Source organism: Limulus polyphemus, unplaced genomic scaffold (assembly GCF_000517525.1).
Source record: "Limulus polyphemus unplaced genomic scaffold, Limulus_polyphemus-2.1.2 Scaffold332, whole genome shotgun sequence".
Taxonomy (NCBI): Eukaryota; Metazoa; Arthropoda; class Merostomata; order Xiphosura; family Limulidae; genus Limulus; species Limulus polyphemus.
In genome coordinates, this window is record NW_013665942.1 from 585,557 (window position 1) to 610,121 (window position 24,565).

Consider the following 24,565-nt stretch of genomic DNA (forward strand, 5'->3'; position numbering starts at 1 on the left):
TACTTGTATTGTTTATTTGTCTGATCTACTAACATAAGGCACGTGTATTGTTTATTTATCTCATCTACTAACATAAGGCACGTGTATTGTTTATTTATATAATCTACTAACATAAGGTACGTGTATTGTTTATTTATCTAATCTACTAACATAAGGTACGTGTATTGTTTATTTAAATAATCTACTAACAGAAGGCACGTATGAAATAAGTATCAATCAACTTACGAAAGTTTAAAGAGTTAATCAATTGACTTCCGAAGGTTTTTGATCGCAGAAAACCTGACAATGGAAAGTAATGTATGCTCTATGAAACTGTTCTTTTTTCTTATATATTTTAAACTACACGACTTATATATATATATATGTACACATTCTTCTATGTATGTCTAAAATATTATTAAAAGATGTTGATTTTTTACACGTACATCAACGTTGCACTGACATTAGAAGCGCACAAAGGACAATATAACAATACAAATATAAAAAATCAAAACTTCGAAGGAAAATACATTAGAATGATAGTCTTATACCATTGTAAATTACAAATAAATTTTACATAGAATAGGAATGTCAGGCAGTAATGCATTTTACAAGCACAATATAACGAGTTAAGAAAGGGAAGAATAAAGAAAACATTACAACTTATTACACTTAACCATCTGCAATCAATATCACCCTTGTTACTATGACAACGAACAGAAAGCAGACATTTCACATAGACTATTTTAAATCCGTTAGAGCTAAACACGGCACGAAATGAAGGTTGTTGTTGTTGTTTTGTTCGTTTAGTTGGTGTATCTTTGACAAATAACGTTACTGTTTCGCCAACAGATAATGAAATGTTTTCCTCTTCTTTTGTCTCATTTTTATGTTATTTGATTGAATCATAACAGAGCTAACAAGTTCGGAGACGAATAACATAAAATGTCCGAGTAATCGTTATTACACTAATGTGTAAAAAGTTAAACGGATAATTTGTATCAGATATCTGTATATGATTCGCAATATATATATATATTATTTTTCGGTACTTTTGGATTAAAACTGAAACATGGTGAGTAAAGTTATGAGTTGGAAATGCGAAAAGAGTTTTAATAAGTCGAAAATAACAGAAATGGGAACAAAAAGCGAAACTTAAAGAGAAATATGCCATCCACATGCGAAAAATTTTTGTTCAAGAAAATAACAGCCACAGAGACAAAATATACCATAAATGAACGTTTCGTTTCATCTTGTAAGTATTGTTTTAACAGAAGACACATATTAATGAAATCCACGCGCGGAAAATCTTTACGAGTACAAATAAAGACGCAGAAAAATTCCTTTCACAGTAGCTTGAAGCAAAACTTAATGGGAGTTTCAAAATAGCTTTAATGTTCTTTAAATTTATTTTAATACTAGTCGAGGCCGGCAAAACATTTGCGGTAGTTTTCATGCCCTTCACTTGGATTTTCCTTATTCTCTCGTCTTCTACATATGGTATTCAAGCTATGCTCTCTTGCAAGCATTTATGTTTTAGATCGATAAATCCTGGTCTATTTGAAAAAAAACATTTACTCGGTCATACAAACAAACTCACGTAGACGTAACTTTATTCAATAAAACTACAAGTAAAGTAATGGTATTTATATAAGTGTACACAGTATGAAACAGTTATGAACGTTCAGTGTATGATAGGGTTTTACGAGTTGAAACAAAGAAACTCACAGAAACGAAGAATAAAACCGGTAGTAAAGAAAAAAGTAGTTAAAAGTGTTTATAGCAGTCTATGAAATGAATTGAAGATAAATTATTACAAAGTAAAGTAAATGTAAAGCTATAATGAAGGCAAACTTAGCTGATTATGCAGAAACGTCTGAATGCGTGTTCACAAAATGATAAGCATATGGCTTTGAACGAACTGCTCAGGTGTATTTTAGACCTGAATAAGTCGAGAAACCCATAGAAATTATATTTAGTATAATATTAACTTTTCAGGAAGTTACTCGCGGGTTAAGTATTGTTTGTGTGAAATACTTCGCAAATACAAAACTAAAGTTGAAATCGAAGCCAGTCGTCACGTGACGACAACATTGTGCCATCGTGTACCACGCTCGTTGCATTGGAAAGTTTGATATTCTGAATTGAAAAGCCAATATGCAATCCGGATTCTTCATACAAAGGCCTTTCTAACGATAAGAGACTTGTAGCGTTTGATCGAGAAATTTTAGAGGAAAGTTTCGGACAGACAAACACAAATGCGTATTAGTTATATAGCTTATTTTGGCGCATCGAAAGCAATATAACTCTTAGAATTTATACAATGCTGAAAAGCTAGAGGTTATTAACAGTACCCCGTTTATTTTGCTAACGTTTCGCTAAAAAAACTGACCAACATAAGAAGTGTATTATATATATATATATATATACAATTTGTTAATTGTTTCGTTTGGGAAGGAGGGGTAACGAAACGTAGGGAATTAAACGAAATAAATATCAGCATACGATTTATAGTTCATTTCACTTTAGACGTAATTGATGTTATAGCTTTAGAATTCCAGCTTCACTACAGCATAAGACGCATGATATTCGTAGTTTAGGAAATGTTAGGGGATCTTATGTGACTTTCAACAAATAGTTTAATAAATTCTAATGAATCACACTGATAGTTAAGCGTGTTCTTTATCTTTTAGTGCAGTACATGGTGAAATTGAAGTTCTTAGTGGTTCACACATTTATTGATAGATATACGCAGCTAAAGCAGTTCACAATAAATAATGATCAATAAGACTTTTAAGTATTCTTTCGAGGCTTAGTACGCAAAATGTAAGGACGGCGAGAAAAGAAGTGTTAAAAAGTAATAGCGAAAAACAGAAGAAAAAAGTAGAGTTGTTAACAAAGTAACAAAATGGAATTCAGTTAGGAGAAGGGGCAAAATAAAAAAACATAATAAAGATAAGAGTTATGAAAAACTAACATTGAGATAAAAAGCTACAGCAAGGGTATATATGTGAAAAACAAGAACAGTAGGGTTTAGACTTGAATTTAGAAAGTTCAAAATTCCTCTGTTGTTTAGTGATTTGGCATGGCGCGCTTTTTCTTCAATCGGCTACAACGAGTATAATACTACAGAGTCATCACTTATCGTCTGATTTGGCATGGCGCGCTTTTTCTTCAATGGGCTACAACGAGTACAATACTACAGAGTCCTCACTTATCGTCTGATTTGGCATGGCGCGTTTTTTCTTCAATGGGCTACAACGAGTACAATACTACAGAGTCCTCACTTATCGTCTGATTTGGCATGGCGCGTTTTTTCTTCAACTACAACGAGTACAATACTACAGAGTCCTCACTTATCGTCTGATTTGCCATGGCGCGTTTTTTCTTCAATCAACTACAACGAGTACAATACTACAGAGTCCTTACTTATCGCCTGACTTAGCATGGCGCGTTTTTTCTTCAATCAACTACAACGAGTACAATACTACAGAGTCCTTACTTATCGCCTGATTTAGCATGGCGCGTTTTTTCTTCAATGGCTACAACGAGTACAATACTACAGAGTCCTCACTTATCGCCTGATTTAGCATGGCGCGTTTTTTCTTCAATCAACTACAACGAGTACAATACTACAGAGTCCTCACTTATCGTCTGCGAGTCTTCTTGTACGAAAAAAAATAAAATCTTCTTTAGAAAATAGTCCGTCCGGTAAGGAACTTACAAGAGTCCTGACAGATTTAAAAAACACATTCCAAAGATATAGAGATTAGTACGAATTTTAAAAAAAGAAACTTGTGTTCATCGAAAAAGATCCCTGTTTTAATTAAAGGGGAAGGATGAACCCAATAAAACTTCGTTGCAACTGTTCCAACAAATGGTTCTTTATACATTTCTTGATACCACAATTACAATACTACGTGAATGATACATATATATATATATCGAAATTACAAATTACAATATAGTATCGGAAAGCACTGCATGAATCTTGATTTTACAGATCATCAACTTTATTCGGGAGATGTTAATTCTCTGTCATGGATAGTAAATATTGCCAATAATACTCTCACCAATGGCAATCCGGATCGTGCAATGGAATATTCAGTACCAGACAAAATCACCTGTATGTTCCCAAATGTATGAACTGCTCTGAGAATTTTCCTGACGTTGCCACTTGTGGCTGCTAATGGTTTGATTGGGTTCGTTTTGGATTTTCAAGTTATACAAGAGTTGTTTGCTCTTGACGTCTCTAACTGCAACGAGGAAACCAATATAGTCAACAATACCAAAGTCTCTAACTGCAACGAGGAAAACCATATAGTCAACAATACCAAAGTATCTAACTGCAACGAGGAAAACCATGTAGTCAACAATACCAAAGTCTAACTGCAACGAGGAAAACCATGTAGTCAACAATACCAAAGTCTCTAACTGCAACGAGGAAAACCACGTAGTCAACAATACCAAAGTCTAACTGCAACGAGGAAAACCATGTAGTCAACAATACCAAAGTCTCTAACTGCAACGAGGAAAACCATGTAGTCAACAATACCAAAGCCTCTAACTGCAACGAGGAAAACCACGTAGTCGACAATACCAAAGTCTCTAACTGCAACGAGGAAAACCATGTAGTCAACAATACCAAAGTCTCTAACTGCAACGAGGAAAACCATGTAGTCAACAATACCAAAGTCTAACTGCAACGAGGAAAACCATGTAGTCAACAATACCAAAGTCTAACTGCAACGAGGAAAACCACGTAGTCAACAATACCAAAGTCTCTACCTGCAACGAGAAAAACCACGTAGTCAACAATACCAAAGTCTCTAACTGCAACGAGAAAAACCATGTAGTCAACAATACCAAAGTCTCTAACTGCAACGAGGAAAACCATGTAGTCAACAATACCAAAAGTCAACTCTTAGGCTTTTGTAATCGAATAGGATGATTTTAAAGTCCTCGGGGAAAGAATAAGAAAATATTGGTGCTAAACCAATCACATTTTCTGGCCTATTACATAAAAATAATCGCAGTGTAAATATCAATTAAGTTAGTTTTGTGAATGCAAGTGTAAATATCAATTAAGTTAGTTTTGTGAATGCAAGTGTAAAGATCAATTAAGTTAGTTTTGTGAATGCAAGTGTAAATATCAATTAAGTTAGTTTTGTGAATGCAAGTGTAAATATCAATTAAGTTAGCTTTGTGAATGCAAGTGTAAATATCAATTAAGTTAGTTTTGTGAATGCAAGTGTAAATATCAATTAAGTTAGTTTTGTGAATGCAAGTGTAAATATCAATTAAGTTAGCTTTGTGAATGCAAGTGTAAATATCAATTAAGTTAGCTTTGTGAATGCAAGTGTAAATATCAATTAAGTTAGTTTTGTGAATGCAAGTGTGAATATCAATTCAGCAAATTATCTGAAAAGGATAGTAGTATCCTTGTAACTTGAAACCTCAAATAAAGACATCTTTTGTTGCTGAAATATACACTTTTTTCTTTTATGTTCAGTAAAATGTTCACAGTTGTTTTTAGTAAGTTATCCTATTGTTTATTATTTATTGTGTAATATACGGTTTTTTATATTAGCTGCATACAATACATTAGCTGTAGCTACATGCGAATTGCTTAAATGTCAAGAACTTTTAAGAACAGCTCTTCTAAGGGTATTCCCATTCCACACTAATTGTTCTTGTAATGAGATATAAGTTTGCTGCACGAAAGAACGTGACCAATCGCTAATTACGTGTACAACCTTCAGACTAACATTGCACAATAAGTGTAATTGTAACTGTGGTAGAGTAAACATCATACGTGAAATTATTATTATTAAAACATATTTCTTGGGAAAGAATAAAACATTTGTTTGTAGTTAAGCACAAAGCTACACAAAGGGCTATCTATGCTCTGCCCAACGCGGGTATCGAATTACGGTTTCTAGCGTTGTAAGTCCGCAGACCGATTGGGGGGGGGGTACAAAATAGAGTTCTCAGTCACTTAAATAAACCCACGATTAAAAAATAAAGCAACCATTTTGATGGTTAAATCAAGAGTAAAATTAATTAGTACTGAGCCACTAGCGTATATACACTCTTCAATAGTGTAAAGTTAGACTCAAACGTTTCAGATAGCTTGAAAGTGACTGAGTTTTTGAGAAGCTCTTATCAAATTTCGCGTTGTTATTATTATGTTTCTCAGTAAAATAATATGGTGTTTGTGAAGTTATAGTAAAAGAAAAATAATTGATTAGCAAGGAAGAACTGGAGAAACATTTGTAGAAATGTGACTGTTTAATGATCCACATACAGCATCGCACGTGAAATGCTGCCAGAAATTTAAATCGTGATTTCTCAGTAGAATAACAAGATAGGTCGGAAATAGAAATATTTTTGGATAAGTCTTTTGCTCTTCCTAAATTCCAAGGAGAGATATAGTTAATCATTACTAAGTTTATGCTACTGATTTAAAAAGGAAATGCATAATCTATGTAAGCGACTGAGTCTCTATTGTTATATTTTTAGATCAATTCGTTAGTTATATCGTTTATGATTGATGGATAACTCATTTTGAAACAACGCTCAAACGTTTTTATGAAATAGTGTACTATGTCAAGGACATTATTAGTTGTCTAGCCCCATTCCCATAGTGGTAAGTCTGAAGGATTATAACGCTAAAAACCAGGTTTCGTAGCAGGTACAGCACAGATAGCTCATTGTGTAGCTAGCTATGTGTTTAACTACAAACAAACATATAAATAATTTATCTAATATATTTCTACTGGCGTATATTTATCTGGCAATAAATTTCCATTGTAGCGAGTATTTCATCTGATGTCACTACAGGCCATGAACGTATTAAAAGGTTTCTCTTTAATCTCACGAAGATCAATTATACAAACTAAGTACAAGTTACTTGAAAAGTGTAAGCACCAGGAAAATGAGCCGTGTAGAGTTCTGAAATGTTTCTTTTTCCTCCAGATTGGAGAAAGAGCATTACGTCATTTCTTCTTCCTTTTATTTTATATCCAACTTATGTTCTTAAATAACTTAGTAAACACCTTAAAAACTAAACAAAAATAATAACTTAGATACCCTAAACATGCTGTTTTGTTTTTAAAATGTCTTGACCTAAAGAGGCAGGCAGCTTCGTTGCACTTTCCATTATAGACTGATAGTTTTCTCAGTCTTAGATTTCAGGTGGACTAAACAGATGCCTACTAAAGTCTTCCTCTGGTTATCATCTTTAGATTTTGTGGTTTTTCTTTCTTCCTGGTATTACTGTCTGTTATTTCTGAATGTCACTGGTTAACTCCTCTTATATCATTGTATCGTCGTGTAATCCGATAATAACTTATATAGACGAACAACTTTCGTCCTAATACATACACTTTTCCTGGTCACAGAGATTAGAACCTTCAACAATATGAGAACCAGGAGTTAAAGAGTTTGAACATAGCATTTACGTCAGAAATAAGTACAGTTGTGACCGCATTGTCAGAAATTTTATTTCAAAAGTCGTAATGCATTACTGCATATTTTAAATGGCGTTTTTGAACAGATCGTTGTTTGTACAATATGGAATTGATTTTATGCACTTCGATAAATGCCAACATAATACATATACTGCTATACAAACTTTAAAAATCACTTTAAACTTCTAATAACTGATATGTCTGGTCGATACATTTATTCGTTATTTTAGAGCATTTTAATCTAATTTATACTTCTTTATTTGAAGAATGACTTATTCCAATGAACGGAATGACAAACTGTACAAACCGTGCTTATAAGCATGGCATTTAACTGTACGAACGACTTACGAACGGGTGCAAGTTTAGAAATTAACTTTATTATATAAGATCAAATAAGGCTTGAGTTTTTTTTCTTAACATGGTCTTATGAAATAGTTTTGAATCGAAAGAGTAATTTTTTAATCAAATACTTCAAAAGGCCTTCAATGTTTTACCTCTGTATAATTTGTAAAATATCAAGCACTTTTTATTACTACGTTATAATTTTTCCATTTTTTTATAAGCTAACAAGAATAATCAATGAGAATGCATTTAATGTGATTGTTTGGTTTAATAGTTGAAAATATTATTCTTAAGGTATTCTCTCTCTTAAATGTCAACCATTCTCCAGTGGGTAAGTGGTAAGTTTATAGGGGGGGGGGGTTCAATCCCCCCGGTGAACAGAGTACAGATAGCTTTTTGTGTAGCTTTGTTGTAAAAGAACGGCCAATAAATGCTAAAAATAGCGAATTTACTGCAATATTAACATGATAAACTTTATCTCTGTGGATACGATTAAAATGTTAATATATGTGTGTAACTAACATTCTGATTAAAAGAACGTCTGTTATATATGTTTGTCCACATATTTCTGTTAATTAGTCCACGTGAGATGAAAAAAATACCAGAAGCATCTCCGTCACGCGTGATTTTAATCACTTCCGTCACACTCAAAAAGCCTCATTGATTTACCAGGTTAGGCGTTTTATACACACAAAAAGCCTCATTGATTTACCAGGTTAGGCGTTTTATACACACAAAAAGCCTCAATAGCTTACCAGGTTAGGCGTTTTATACACACAAAAAGCCTCATTGATTTACCAGGTTAGGCGTTTTATACACACAAAAGGCCTCATTGATTTACCAGGTTAGGCGTTTTATACACACAAAAAGCCTCATTGGTTTACCAGGTTAGGCGTTTTATACACACAAAAAGCTTCATTGGTTTACCAGGTTAGGCGTTTTATACACACAAAAAGCCTCATTGATTTACCAGGTTAGGCGTTTTATACACACAAAAAGCCTCATTGATTTACCAGGTTAGGCGTTTTACACCATTATTGTAAGTTAAAATTTCTACTCCAAGTAGTTTCGAGTATTTTTTAAATTCTAAATGAAGGTAATGAAAAAGTGACGAAAGTACTCTTAAAAAGTTAGACAGGAAAACATTCTAATACATGTGTTTCGTGTTTAAGAAAAATTTCGAAGTTTTATTGAGTCAAACACTATTTAATGTTTGGATTTTCAAAAGCACTTGTTAGTCCGTTTATTTGTTTTTATTTCGCACAAAACTACTCGAGGGCTATCTGCGCTAGCTGCCCCTAACTTAGCAGTTATAGGTTAGAGGAAAAGCACCTAGTAAATGTTGGGCTACTCTTTTAGCAACGAACAGTGGGATTGACCATCACATTTTTATAACGCCCCCACGGTTGAAAGGGAGAGAATGTTTGGTGACGGGGATTCGAATCCGCGACCCTCAGATTGCGAATTCAACGCCTTAAATACCGGGCCATGACCAGACCAACTAATTGGAGATGTCTCACATTAATTAAAGTTGTTGATAAAACAAAGTCATTCTTTGTCGCTTTTTACACCCAAGTGATATCTTGTTACTGCTCAGTTTCACGGTGGGTCAGAGGTAAACTCACGGGCTTACGACGCTAAAATTCGAGGTTCGATTCCCCCGTGGTGGACGAAGCACAGATAGCTTATTGCGTAGCTTTGCGCTAAAACACGCAAACAAGATCTGGTGTTCAAATGAAAGGGGAACCATAACTGGCACGAAAAAGCAATATGATACACACCTTTCAGTTATAGATGGATCTGAAGGTTACACAGGTGTAAAACAATTTTGAATCGTAAGTGTCTTTAAATTAACTGTCAAAGTGCAGCAATACTAAATATATATTTTTTATACTGAATAAGAGGATTTCGTTATAAAAAATTTACAAGATATGTCAATTTAAAAACTAAAATATATTTTGTTGACTTGTAAAGAAAACAAAAAAAAACGCTGGACTTGGAAAATAATGGGTTTAGTTTCTACCAATTTTAAAAACTTATTTCTAAACTCAATTAAATTGTTAGACTTAGCGGTTTTAAGTGTTGCATAATAAATTTTATTACATACACTTTTTGTTCAGTATCGGGCTTTAGGTCATTTGTTGATCTGGGAGGGTCAGGTTCAAATTATTCCTCCTTCTTAGATTGGGTGCTAGTAGGTTGTTTCTTTGATTTCATGAAGTTCATCGAATTGCTGGTATTTATAGTGTCTGGATATAGATAATTTATTACTTTATATTAGTTCTGTGTGTTTGTTTACGGCTGTTGGATTTTGAATTAGAGTGTTCGCTATTTGTTGTATGAGATACGGAAGAACAGACGTGAAGTCCAGTTTGGCAACTGTAATTGGAAGTGTGATACCGTCTTGTTTATTTTGTGAAAGGATGTCTTTTTATCTGCATTAATTATGGGGTATAAAGATTGTTCTTGACTTATATGTTGTGTTATGATATTTGTATGTTGTGTTATGGTACTTGTATGTTGTGCTATGGTACTTGTATGTTGTGCTGTAATACTTGTATGTTGTGCTATGGTACTTGTATGTTGTGTTATGGTACTTGTATGTTGTGCTGTGATACTTGTATGTTGTGTTATGGTACTTGTATGTTGTGCTATGGTACTTGTATGTTGTGTTATGGTACTTGTATGTTGTGCTGTGATACTTGTATATTGTGTTATGGTACTTGTATATTGTGCTGTGATACTTGTATGTTGTGTTATGGTACTTGTATGTTGTGATTTGGTACTTGTATGTTGTGTTATGGTACTTGTATGTTGTGCTATGGTACTTGTATCTTGTGCTATGGTACTTGTATGTTGTGTTATGGTACTTGTATGTTGTGCTGTGATACTTGTATGTTGTGTTATGGTACTTGTATGTTGTGATTTGGTACTTGTATGTTGTGTTATGGTACTTGTATGTTGTGCTATGGTACTTGTATGTTGTGCTATGGTATTTGTATGTTGTGTTATGGTACTTGTATGTTGTGTTATGGTACTTGTATATGTGATTGTGTTATGGTACTTGTATATGTGATTGTGTTTGCTCTTGTTGTTTATGTGATTGTGTTTGCTCTTGTTGTTTATGTGTTTCTTATATGTGTGGTTGTTTACGTGCTGTATCAGCATACATATTAGTTGTCGATTGTTTGTGTGTATTTTTCGTCACTGGGGTTTCAGGTGTTGGTAATAGTAGTGTTTTTGTAACGTTTGCTTCTGGTTGATGAATATCGCTTGTGATGGACTTGATGTATATCCGTGTCTGGATGTCCTTATATTTAGGACGTCCTTTATAATTTCATGACCAGGTGGTTAGGGCGCTCGACTCGTAACCTGCGGGTCGCGGGTTCGAATTCCCGTCACACCAAACATGCTCGCCGTTTGGGAGCGTTATAATGTGATGGTCAATCTCACTATTCGTTGGTAAAAGAGTAGCCCAAGAGTTGGAGGTAGGTGGTGATGACTAGCTGCCTTCCCTGTAGTCTTACACTGCTAAATTAGGGACGGCTAGCGCAGATAGCCCTCGTGTAGCTTTGCGCGAAATCCATAACAAACAAATAAATTTTATAATTTGCAGTATGTTGTTGATTACAGTTGTATAATTTGCAGTATGTTGTTGATTACAGTTGTATAATTTGCAGTATGTTGTTTATTACAGTTGTATAATTTGCAGTATGTTGTTGATTACAGTTGTATAATTTGCAGTATGTTGTTGATTACAGTTGTATAATTTGCAGTATGTTGTTGATTACAGTTGTATAATTTGCAGTATGTTGTTGATTACAGTTGTATAATTTGCAGTATGTTGTTGATTACAGTTGTATAATTTGCAGTATGTTGTTGATTACAGTTGTATAATTTGCAGTATGTTGTTGATTACAGTTGCAGTATAAGGGATTGTTATTTTCCTTAGGACAGTCGGTATTTCTGTGTTCTCTCTCACAATTATTGTTATCGTGTACCTTCGCATTTTTTTAGCGAATTGTTTGTTTGTTTGTTTTAATCATCTGGTCATGCCGGGCATAATTTGAATGAAATAATACTGAATGAAAGGCTTCTTAGCCAGAGGACTTGTGAAGATAACAAGTAGGAGTTAAATACAATAGATGGTGTATCGCTACCTCTGTGTGGATCTACATTTTCTAGATGTTTTTATCATAGTTTGTAGTGTGGTTTTATTTTTCTGTCTTTCATGTGCGCCACGTTTTTAGCATTGTTGTCTGAAATATTTGTTACGATATTGTCGAAAGTAATGAGATGCTGTTTTGCTACACTCTTTGTTGTGCAATGTATCTATTTTATCAGTTTCGACGTATATATATATCTGTCGCAAACCCAGCGTCTGTTGTTGTATTTGTTTTCATGCCTTAATATACAACCTTAAATGCCTGGTGGTTAGGGCAGCTCGAATCTCCGTTACCGAACATGTTCGCCCTTTTTGTCGTGGGGGCGTTGTAACGTGACAGTCAACCATTCGTTGGTAAAAAGAGTAGCCCAAGAGTTGGCAGTGGGTGATTGACTAGTTGCCTTCCCTTTAGTCTATCATTTCAAAATTAGGGACGGCTAGCGCAGATAACCCTCGAGTAAATTTGCGCGAACTTCAAAAACGTAGAATACTCAAGATTATGTGCAAGGCTTGAATTGGTGAGAAATGTTAATAAGCTTGACGCTTAACAGTATGTCAAAGTCATCACTGCACATCTTCAGTTTTGTTTCTGATGGTAGATTATTGAAAGGACGAAAAAGTACAGACATCGCTGAATTGGAAACTGGGAATAATAAAGTTTAACATTAGAGTGATATCATACTTGACTTTTAAAAATACAGCAAACAATATAGACGCGAAACGTAGCAACGTATCTTAATATTATTGTTAGCGTGGCAAATGAATGAACTGGTTGAAAAATAATTTCTAGAACATTAAACAAGAACTTTTTAAAACTATGAGCTGAAGGGTTCCAGAAGTTGAGGCCAACCAAAAACAACCCTTTTTACTCTGAGAACAAAAAGTCTTGTCTAAAGTCCTTAACCTAGTTCTTGATGCTGTCGATAGGAGCATGTGGTCTTCACGGAGTTGTGGTGTCTTTATCCGAAGGAACTCATGATCACAGCAAAAAGGATGAAGATAAAAAAGTAAATAAATCTATTTAAAAAAAGAAGCAACATGGTATGAGTGTTATTTCTAAACGTTTGGCAGAAATACATTAAAGTACTGTTGAACATTTGATTACGTTAGCAGTAAAGAACGAACGCCACGCAACGTTTGTTAAAGGAACAACATGTTAACTTTTTTTAAGGAAATTTTTTTGTCATCTTTTGTATATATTTATAAACTGATACACGCTCTCAAAACACTTAAATGTAAGAAAAGTAATTCTACTAATAATTGTAGTAAATATGACAAATAAATCCATCTCAGAATAGTAATTCCAGTAAATATGACAGATAAACCCATTACATAATAGTAATTGTAGTAAATATGACAAATAAACCCATCACAGAATAGTAATTGTAGTAAATATGACAAATAAACCCATCACAGAATAGTAATTGTAGTAAATATGACAAATAAACCCATCACAGAAACTGTAATACACAACGTAAATTGTTTTTCAAAAACTATTTCTTGAAAGCTTAAGAAACATATGAAACAAATACCGTTATTAATATAATTCACGCAGCTCTTTTAACAACTAAACTTTCTTTCCACATAAATAAAAAATGTGTTCATAAATGATTACGACTTAAACCTGGCAATCTACACTTTCTGTTGATTAGCTCAGTTTTGGTAAAGACAAAATAGACTGTGCACGAGGTGGTTTATGCCAACAAAACAATGTTACAAATTCTAATGTGATTACAGTAAAAGCTTCACAGAGAAGCCAAAATAAAAGTAGCTCGAAAATAGAACATAATGTTAATGAATTCGTCATGCGCAAAAATGATAATGTAATTACGATGAAATAATTATTATATGTAAACACTTCTGCGCATGCAACAAGTGTAGCAGGGTTTAAGGGCAACACGAGAGTTTTTCATAACCAGATCACGTGCTTCTATATTTATCTAAATTTAGAAAAGGAAAGAAAATTATTCAAATGTAACTAAACGACAAACTTAATAATATAGTGATTCCCCAAGTGAAATAAAATAGAAATACGAAAATTACATAATTAAAGATAGTTAAAACGTATATGTATATCTAATTACTGGGATACGAACATATATGGTTTATTTAAGAATATAATTCATCATTATCTTCAAAGTAGAATAGCTAGTGTCACTATGTAGGTAGCCTCCCAATACACGTGCAATGTCTTTGAAGAATACTCTGTGACTGATGTCATTACGAACCTTGTTGTCCCTGGTGGGTCAGCAGTGAGTCAACGGACTTAGAACGCTAAGATCGAAGGTTCGATTTACCACGGTGGACACAGCAGATAGCCTAATGTGGCTTTGTTCTAATACAAACGAGTGAATCTTGCTGCTGGTGAAATGTATAAGTTACTGGACAATGGTCAAGGCTAATTCTCTGCATCTGAGCTGATAAGATTTCATGAATTTAAAACATTGTAGTTTACTTCTTAAAGAGTTGAGTTCAACTCTGTTTAAGTTGTTATTACAACTACTCTCTAGTAATAACTGTTGTGAAATAAGAAGATTGTTTGTTTTGTTTTGAATTTCGCGCAAAGCTACACGAGGGCTATCTGCGTCCCTAATTTAGCCGTCCCTAATTTAGCAGTGTAAGACTAGAGGGAAGGCAGCTAGTCATCACCACCCACCGCCACCTCTTGGGCTACTCTTTTACCAACTAATAGTGGAATCGACCGTCACATTATAACGCCCCCACGGCTGAAAGGGCGAGCATGTTTGGTGGGATGGGGATGCGAAGCCGCGACCCCCATATTAAATCATCAATAAAGTGTCACTGCCAAAGTTTAACTTATTTCTGCTACATGTTAAATCTTTTTGGATAGTTTGTTATTTTTTTCTTATATCTAAAATATCTAGTTTACAGATAATAATAAATGACGTAAATATCAGTATGCTAATTATTGTATCAGTCAGATGATTACAGTTTCTGGAAAACAGATACAAGTAAATCAAAAGTAGTGGAACAAATTGTGAACAAGAAAACTATTTTGTACACAAAAAAAATGCATTAAATCCTAGTCTGTCTTTTTTTAAGGGATTGGTAGATTATTATAGTGTTAATATTGTTATTTAAGAATCGCAACTGACTTGATTACTTTGATGTTTAGATGACAAGTATTTTTAAAATAATAGCAAGATTAATTGCTTGTTCCACATCAGCGTGACGATCGGTTTACAAAACAACGACATACTAATACTTCTAAGCTTATAGATGGCGTGTCAGTTTTTTTGTTTTTTTTTCAGTCCCACTAAATGTCCAGATAATATATATACTTTGTTCAGAATATCGTAAGAAAATATTTTGGAGATATTGTTCCTGAATGAGTAGATTTCAATAAGTATATAGAATAGTTCTTTCTTGCTGGAACATTCCACAAACAACAAAGTAATGACTCAGCTTACCAGTGTTATTGAAATCACGTATGGAACTAATGATTCTTTTAAAAACAGCATTAAGTAGAATAACTTTTCTACAAACAACAAAACTAATGACTCGGCTTATCAGTGTTATTGAAATCATATATGGAACTAATGATTCTTTTAAAAACAGCATTATGTAGAATAACTTTTCTACAAACAACAAAAGTAATGACTCAGCTTACCAGTGTTATTGAAATGATGTATGGAACTAATGATTCTTTTAAAAACAGCATTATGTAGAATAACTTTTCCACAAACAACAAAACTAATGACTCAGCTTACCAGTGTTATTGAAATGATGTATGGAACTAATGATTCTTTTAAAAACAGCATTAAGTAGAATAACTTTTATAAAATGAGTAAATAAATGAATAATTTCAGATAATAAGGTGTTTGCATATTAATTTTATTAACCTTTCGCGTTCTTCAGGGTGTTTATTCCAGTTTGTTTGCTGTCAATACAAAGCAACAGAATGGGCTCTCTGTGCTCTACACACCATGGGTATCGAAACTCCACTTTTAGCATTTTAACCCCTCAGACGTACTGCTTAACTACTGCTAATTGTTAGATAATGATTATTTTAATAAAGATGTTTTTAGTATTTTTAGTGTTGTAAGCTGTGAGACTTACTACAGAGCCAATGTTTAGTCCAATATATATATAAAAGAAAGGATAAATTTATAATAATTTAATCATTTATTTTAGCCTTGCTAAACTAGACATCCAGAAGAAAGGAAAAGCTGAAACGTTAATATAAAATGATATAAACAGAGTAATATCTGAAGATATTTATTTATTCTAAACTATTTCTAATAAACTTTAGTTTGCATTATACATTTTAAATAACGATTGATTTATTTTTTCTGTAGTTAAACACAAAGCTACAAAATGGGCTATTTGTGCTGTGATCATCACGGATATCAAAACCTGGCTTTTATTGTTATACGTCGGCAGACTTATCACTGAGCCAATGGGAGCAACAAAAGAAACCTTTTTATTTCAATGGTTTACAAAAATGAAATTTTCTTACAAGGAGTAATAAGTTAGATATTAACATTGAATCCCTGTAGTCTGTTATTTGGTTGTAATTCTCATATATTTTAATTGTAACTATGTATGAGACTGGCGTGGGCTTCAGCCCCCAGGTTTCTGAATATTGTTGAAAATTAAAAGAAAAATTATTGGAAATTTTGAACTCAAAAAAACTTCTTGCGTAATCTTTTTAAGAATTAGATATTTATTTGAGTCTATAGTTAACCAGACTATAAATTATCTTAAAAAGATCTATGTAAAGTGATTAGAAGTTAGAACACACACACACACCCATACCCATAACACGTAGTTATTTCCAGTTCTACATAAAACCTTGACAGAATGCAGTAACTTAATAAGATATATCTATATATATTTTTATCTAACAATGCTATCAAAACATATTTATTTAATAACTAGCGAAAGTACGCGGCTTCGCATGGGTTATTAAGTTGATATATTATTAAGTTGATATATCTTAGCAAGGGCATAGAATTTATCATGAAAGTAAAAATGTTGACTCAATTTTAAACTTAGATCGTTTCTAAATTAAGTTATTTTCTGTTATATCACCAATGTTTTTAATAAAAACAAACCTCTTTAATCAACGGAGACTCTAAATTAAGAAATCAACAAATAATTTTCCCTGTTTTATTGTTTATACATTTCATTTTATACTTTCAGTACATAGACTAACAACAATATTAGGTTATACTTTTGTTGCTAAGCAACATGTAGGAACGTACTGGCTTTTCTATATATTAGAAGTTGTTAACCTAACTGATATACTACAGGGTATACTACAGGACTCGCATGCGCGCATGCACGTGGATAAGATAACTAATAATACACAGGTATACATCCTCAAAGTCCACTTTGTATAGGTGCAAAATTTCAGGGTTCTTTCCTCTTGGAGCTGGCGGTCACACATACACAGACACGCCCTTTTAATATTATACACTAGCTGGAGTACCCGTCTTCAAGACGGAAGTTATGCAAATTTGTATGTATCTCCCCATGGACCCAATGAACCCCCATACCAATTTTGATGAAGATCCATCAATAGGAGGTGAAGTAATGGTACAAAACGCCCATAAAAACTGCAAAACTGAAAATATGAAACTGCAACTTTGCATGTATCTCCTTATGGACCCAACAAACCTTCATGCCAGATTTGGTGAAGATCCATCAACAGGGACGAAGTAGTGGTAAAAAACACCTGTAAAAATCAAAATGTAAAACTGAAAATTTGTATGTACCCCCACATTGGCCTAATGAACCTCCACACCACTTTCGGTGAAGATACATCCACACCCTGCGAAGTAGTTACATGGATATACAAAAGACTACAGACAGTACTATTATATTTCTTTAGATCGCGATATTTCCATCAGAAACACACGTCATTAGCTTCAGTAAAAATCGTATATCTAATGTTGTGGTCTTGCGTTTCATTCCAGTCCCAACCAATTATAGTTTGGAGTTGTTTCTCGCCTACTCTTTTCACCCTGACGGACTGGCTATCAACTCGAAAGCTAGAGCCAAAACTGACTAATATGTTAATATATAAAGGCCTTCTTTACGATATCTCAAAAACCCTGTTGAGAAGCATAAAAATACTTGTAGTCTTTAATAAGTTTGAATAGTTGAATATAGAAAGAAGTGGATTATGTAAAAACAGTGTTCCGTACAAAAAATAAAATAAAATAATAATTCATGGGAATTTTCCCAAGCTGATAATCAAAATGATCTAACATTTATGATAACACTAATTTAGAGCCTCACCACGTCGTTGCAGTCCATGTCGCTACATTAGGTCATGCTATATCTGACAACAGTGCAAATTCACAATAGCCGTGCAGCGTAGTTGCCATTGCAAAAAGACTCTTCCTTGCAGACTTTCTACAATCGCATCTAGTGTACTCGGATGACTGTTTCAAGCGTCAGTTTAAGCAGTACGATCGCACAAAAAATCAATAAGCGCTGTGTCCGACGTCTTGACCGGTATCTCTTCGTATGGAATAGCATGAGTACCTGTTTCGTTCTCCTTCTGCTTGCGACGGTAGAACGCATATGCCTTATGTACAAGTGACTTTGCGTCGCATTTACAAACGAAGATTCTTCTTGATTATTTGAAGTACAGTTGCCTATGTCACCTGAAAATTTTTTTCACTGACTTTTGTTTTCGTAGATCCTCAAGTGTAATAAAAATTACTTGGTTTACGGCTGGAGTACGACTTTTTGCTGTTGTTTTTATGGTCCTGGGGCCCCAAATTGATCCATATTCCTTTTTTCTTAATGTCATTAAGTATAAAAGATATCCCAATCTTAAAAATTCTACATCCTTGATCTGAACACATCCTTATAGTCTGAGTGTATGGATGTTAGAGGTCATAAATGCCTTGCAACATCCTCTTCCCAGAAGCGATCAATTTTTGGTGGCATAACACTACACCAAAAAAAGATCAAAATATAGTTTTGATACATGGTGTTCCTCCGCGACTTTATACCAGCTTAGATTGTCACGTGACTTGCTTATTTGCATATTCAAAATCGTTTTAATATAAAGTGCTCAGCCTTATGTACACTGTTTTCATAAGAAAGAAATTACGGGTGTTTTTGGAAACTGATTAATAAGCTTTTCTAAAATTTCCAATGGACAATATATGCGATAAGTTTCCAGCAAAATTAATTTGTAAATATTTGATAAAGCTGGTAGCGTCAAACTTCCTGAAGCATACTGTTGAAAATCAGACAAAATCAGTGTTAAAAACTCTCCTAATACAAATTTGATAAACCCATTGCGTAAGAAAGATGTCGGATGTGAAACACCTGCAATAACATCTCAGACTGAATTACCTCAAGAAAACTTATCAATAAATCAGAAGCGAATGTTGAGCAAATGGTTTAAAATAATTCATAACAAGTGCTTAATAATAATTTACCTTACTGTTCGTGGATTGATCACATGGGTCATTTATTATTCACGTGCTCCATAGTCTTAACAATTTCATTATTTCAGTGTCGTGTCGGATATGGCCACCTTTTTTCATAAAACCAAGTTTTATTAATCTAAAGTACACCACATAATGCGTGGTGAATAGAAATATATTTTTTTGTGGTGTTCCAGTTAAACATTGTAAGAATTAGATTTTCCTCTATGTTAGGAGAAAAGGAGAAGAACTAAAGGATGTTCTCCTTGGAAAAGAACAAAATATATTTTTCTTAACATGTCGTGAATTATTTTTGTTTATACATACTTAACATTTGTCTAAAAAATTGTATATGTACCACACTGATCACAATATTAGCTATACGTTTTTTCCTGAAGCTAATGAAGTATGTTTCTACAGGAAAAATCGTGATTATCAAATGAAGAACTTCAATGCCAGGAATAAAGAAAGACTCGGCGATAATTCCACAAAAATACTAAAAGAAGAAAAAAATTAATTGATGAAAATTAAAAATCTAAAAATATTTTCGCGATAATTCCATAAAAATTTTAAAGAAAAAATCAATCGATTAAAACTAAAAATCTAAAAATATCTTCGCGATAATTCCACAAAAATACTAAAAAGAAGAAAAAAAAATCGATGAAAATTGAAAATCTAAAAATATTTTCGCGATAATTCCACAAAAATACTAAAAGAAGAAAAAAAATCGATGAAAATTGAAAATCTAAAAATATTTTCGCGAAAATTCTAAAAGAAAAAAATCATTCGATGAAAACTAAAAAATCTAAAAATATTTTCGCGATAATTCCACAAAAATACTAAAAAGAAGAAAAAAATTCATCGATTAAAACTAAAAAATCTAAACATATTTTCACGATAGGTTATATAGGTGTTTATGCACGTGGTTACTAATGACATTTTCCCTGCGTGCTTGCTAACGATATTTTTTCTTGCCTGATAATAATAATGGGTTTTGTATTATTGAAAATTTGTATACATTTATTTTACATCTCTAAATTTCAACTCCATATATTTCATTATTTTAGATCATCAATATTAGAAACATCTCCTGTTGTTTGGAAAGCACAATATCACTAAAAATTCTTCTTCTTACTCTTCTGTGTGAAATAAAAGGTTTAACTAAGATGTTAAAACAATATACAATATAGTTTTAGTGACGCAACGCACTTATCTATCACAGTAGTCTATGCAATTTTCATTTGGCCCGGCATGGCCAAGTTGTTAGGGCGCTCGACTCGCAATCTGCTGGCCCTTTCAACCGTTATAATGTGACGGTCATACCCACTATTCGTTGGTAAAAGAGTAGCCCACGAGTTGGCGGTGGGTGGTGATTACTTGCTGCCTTCCCTCTAGTCTTACACTGCTAAATTAGGGACGGTTAACATAAGTAGCCTTCGTGTAACTTTGCGTGAAATTCAAAATAAACAAACAAATTTTCATTCAGTGATCAGCTTTGCACTACAACAGTTTAACTGCCATTTCTTAAAAGATAAGTAGCACAAATGATAATTTGTTTTCAGAAATGTGGACACAAATTAAGAAATTATATCACTTATAGAACATATCTTTTAGTGAATGTTTAGTATTTATTTCTGTACAATTGTCAAGTATTAGAAAGTACGCATCAGAACATCAGCTGACAACGTCAGTAAAAAGTACTGAATTATTGAGAGCACTGGATACATATCACGAGCTTTCTAAGTACATTTTGACCAAAACCATTTTAAATTTAGTAAGAGTTAAATTATCAAGGGATTATCCAGTTGTACCTTGAGTAAGGTGTACTAAAAAACAATCATTGAGAACAGTGATCTCTAGAGTTATGAAAACCTTTATCATATGTATATATTACGTTTTAACAGCTGTATTTTTCCTAACATTAAATAAAAATATGTCTAAAACAGTTTACGGACAATGGGCTGTCCATCTCGCGTATTGAAACCCAATATTTAGCGTCATAAGCCCTTGAATTTCCGCTGAGTCGCCGGGGGCTCAGCGAACCAACTGGTGTTTAATTCATTTTCATATAGTTTAATTTTTAAAGGTGAGTCTGACATCGATTTGAAGTGAAAACAAAAAACCCTTTTGGTTTGATTAACAACACATACCTTTCTTGATGCTTTTCATTTCTGAAATGCAAAAACCTTTAAAATTCAATACCACCAAATACACATAAAAGCTATTCCCATTCCTCCACCCTTCTTTTCCAATAAAGCTTTAAAAGAATTCACTCAGTATCTTAGAGCTGAGGTATCTTTCTTTGTAAAGCGTGTGAACTTTGATTTCAGAGTTTGGATGAAACAGAGGATATCTGCCTCGTGTTGAAGTCAAATGCAATAGTGCCACGTTTATTTCGATATGACTGCTCTAGTTAATACACCTAAGCGGCTTTATCTTCACTACAAAGCTTCTTTAGCTTCACTACTGCCCGAGGCGTGAACTTTACTTGTGAATAAATCAAGTGAATAGCACCTCAAGACTTACAGGTTTCGATCCTGTAACAAGCTGACATTCAAGCGTATCAATTATTTACCCTTCCTGACATCAACCATCAAAGGAAATCAGGGCAATTTCATAAAAGCTTCAGGTATATGTCTTTTTAAGTATAACTTTAAAAAAGTTCTTCCCCTTAGAAGTTACGGCTCTTCTTTCAACTGTCGTATTCTTTCTTTATTTCTTGAATAAAAACAGCATGTTTGTGACAGTTTGATCAGAAAGAAGCAAAGAACTTTAAATGAGATGTGTTGCATGGTACACAACATTGAGTATAAAATAGATCTCTGGATTAAAGAAATAACAACTCCCTAGAGCATTGAACATAACCTACAAAATATAAAAAAATAATGTTAATATCGTAGGCTAATGAAAACGTTGGAGTTTCTGTAACAATGTAATTTGTGCAGTGGTTAAAAGACAGTGTAATTAGTGTACGGCAGTAACTTATTCTGCTATCATAAACACTGTATATTACATAGAGCTACAATATTTCCCGTGATAATTATGTTTGTTTGTTTGTAGTTAGGCACAAAGCTACACAATGGGGTATCTGTGCTCTGTCCACCGCAGGTATTGAAACCCGGTTTCTAGCGTTGTACATCCGCAGAATACCGCTGTGTCACTTAATGGGGGGGGGGGGTAGTTATTTACAAATGTAAGTTATTCATTAATTATAAAGCTTTATGTTTCTTGTTTGTTTGTAATTAAGCACAAAGCTATCTGTGCTCTGCCAACCATGGGTATCGCCGTGCCACTGGGGAGCAAAGCTTTATGGCTTTTGTACAGCTGTAATTCCATTCTGTCAGTTTCCTGAGATTACAAAACACTATGTACAGCTGTCTTGTGATTATAAAACAATGTAAGTCATGCGTATGAGTAATAAACAATGTATCCTGTGTAAAGTTGCAAATCATCCTGATATTATAAAATACCTTAATTTGTGTAAAACTTCAAATCATATTGGGATTATAAAACAGTGTAAGACACGAACAAATGTAAATAAACCTATTACAACTAAAACACTGTAAGCTGTAAATAATTCTGATCAGCTTGTGATTTATAAAATACTAATGTGTACAGCTATGATTCGTCTTATGGTTGTCCCCCAGTGGCACAGCGGTATGTCTGCGGACTTACAACGCTAGAAACCGGGTTTCAATACCCGTGGTGGGCAGAGCACAGATAGCCCGTTGTGTAGTTTTGTGCGTACTTATAAACAAGCAAACAAACTCTTATGATTAAAAAAAGACTGTAAATTACGTAAAACTGTAATTTATTAAGAAAGTTAAAATGCTGTAAAATATACAGAATCTATTTTACATGTAACCAATCGTCTAAAGATTTACAATCATCATTAAACCTCTCTATACTAGTTTCGTTTACTTCCTGTACTCGTAAAAAAAATTCTACCATCTTAGTTCTTTCAACTTTTGATATACATATACCAACAAATATCAATATTATCAAAGCTACATATATGTATATCTCTTCTCTAGAATTATCCAGTTGTCTAAGGAAGAGAAATCTTTTCGAACAGTTTCTCAGAGAGACAAATTATTCAATTTTGCATGTTGAACGTTTTACTTCCAGATTTTGGAAGTTTTTATTCTTATTTTCAATGAGGGCCAGCGTTATCAGAGGCCATCAGAAACATGAAGACAGCGAAAAATAATCATTGCATAAACCTCTAGAAAAACGTTTTGTTTATGTAATTGGCTCTTCGATGTGACACCAGCGACCTCAATTGGCGACTTTGTGAAAACTCTACAAATTATCTATTTATAAAATACATATTTATCGTTCCTCTTTTAAAATAGAACCGGGGACGAAATATATTTTAACATTTGTTAAAAAACTTTCATTGCAGACTGAAGGATGGAAACCATTTTCAGTGAAAACGACAAGCAACTTCAGATAAATATTTATTTATTCTACCAGACGTTTCGGCTTACGCCTTTTTCAAGGGCCTAATATTATTATTTTTTTACATATTTATTTATTTTAACATTTATTTTATGGTAACCGTTCAACAATACTATTAGTACACTTCACCGTGCATCGTTCCATTATATTGTTATGGTTTTATATTCCTTTCGGTTGCTATAATTTAACGCACTGCGCACGGGTCACGAGTTTACTGCGGATTTATACCGCTAGAAACCTGGTTTCGATACCCGTGGTGGGAAGAGCACAAATAACCTTCTCTGTAGCTTTGTGTTTAATAATAACCAACAACTTGATAATAAGAGGGCGTGTATTTATTTATTTAAATATAGTTTAATTTTGAAAGGCGAGCCTGACATCGATTTAATCCACATGGCTAACGTATGATTAACCTGTTAAAAACCTCCCAAAGATTGTTTATTTCAGAGTTAAAATGGAGGAGGAATTTCGTAGTCACGAAAGAAAGAAAGTTTATAAAGCAGGGACATTACTTCTCAACGTACTGAATAAAGTTTATCTAAAGACAGAATTAAAAGTGTAACGTTATGTTAATTGGCATTAGAGGCCAACAATGATAAACTCATATACATATATACACCTGGAAAAAAGTTAAGCACCCCCGTGTTTTTTTCAAGTGATTCAGATTCGACGTTCTTGTGACTGATTATAAATTACCATTCAATCTAAACGTGTTTATCAAATGAAATTAT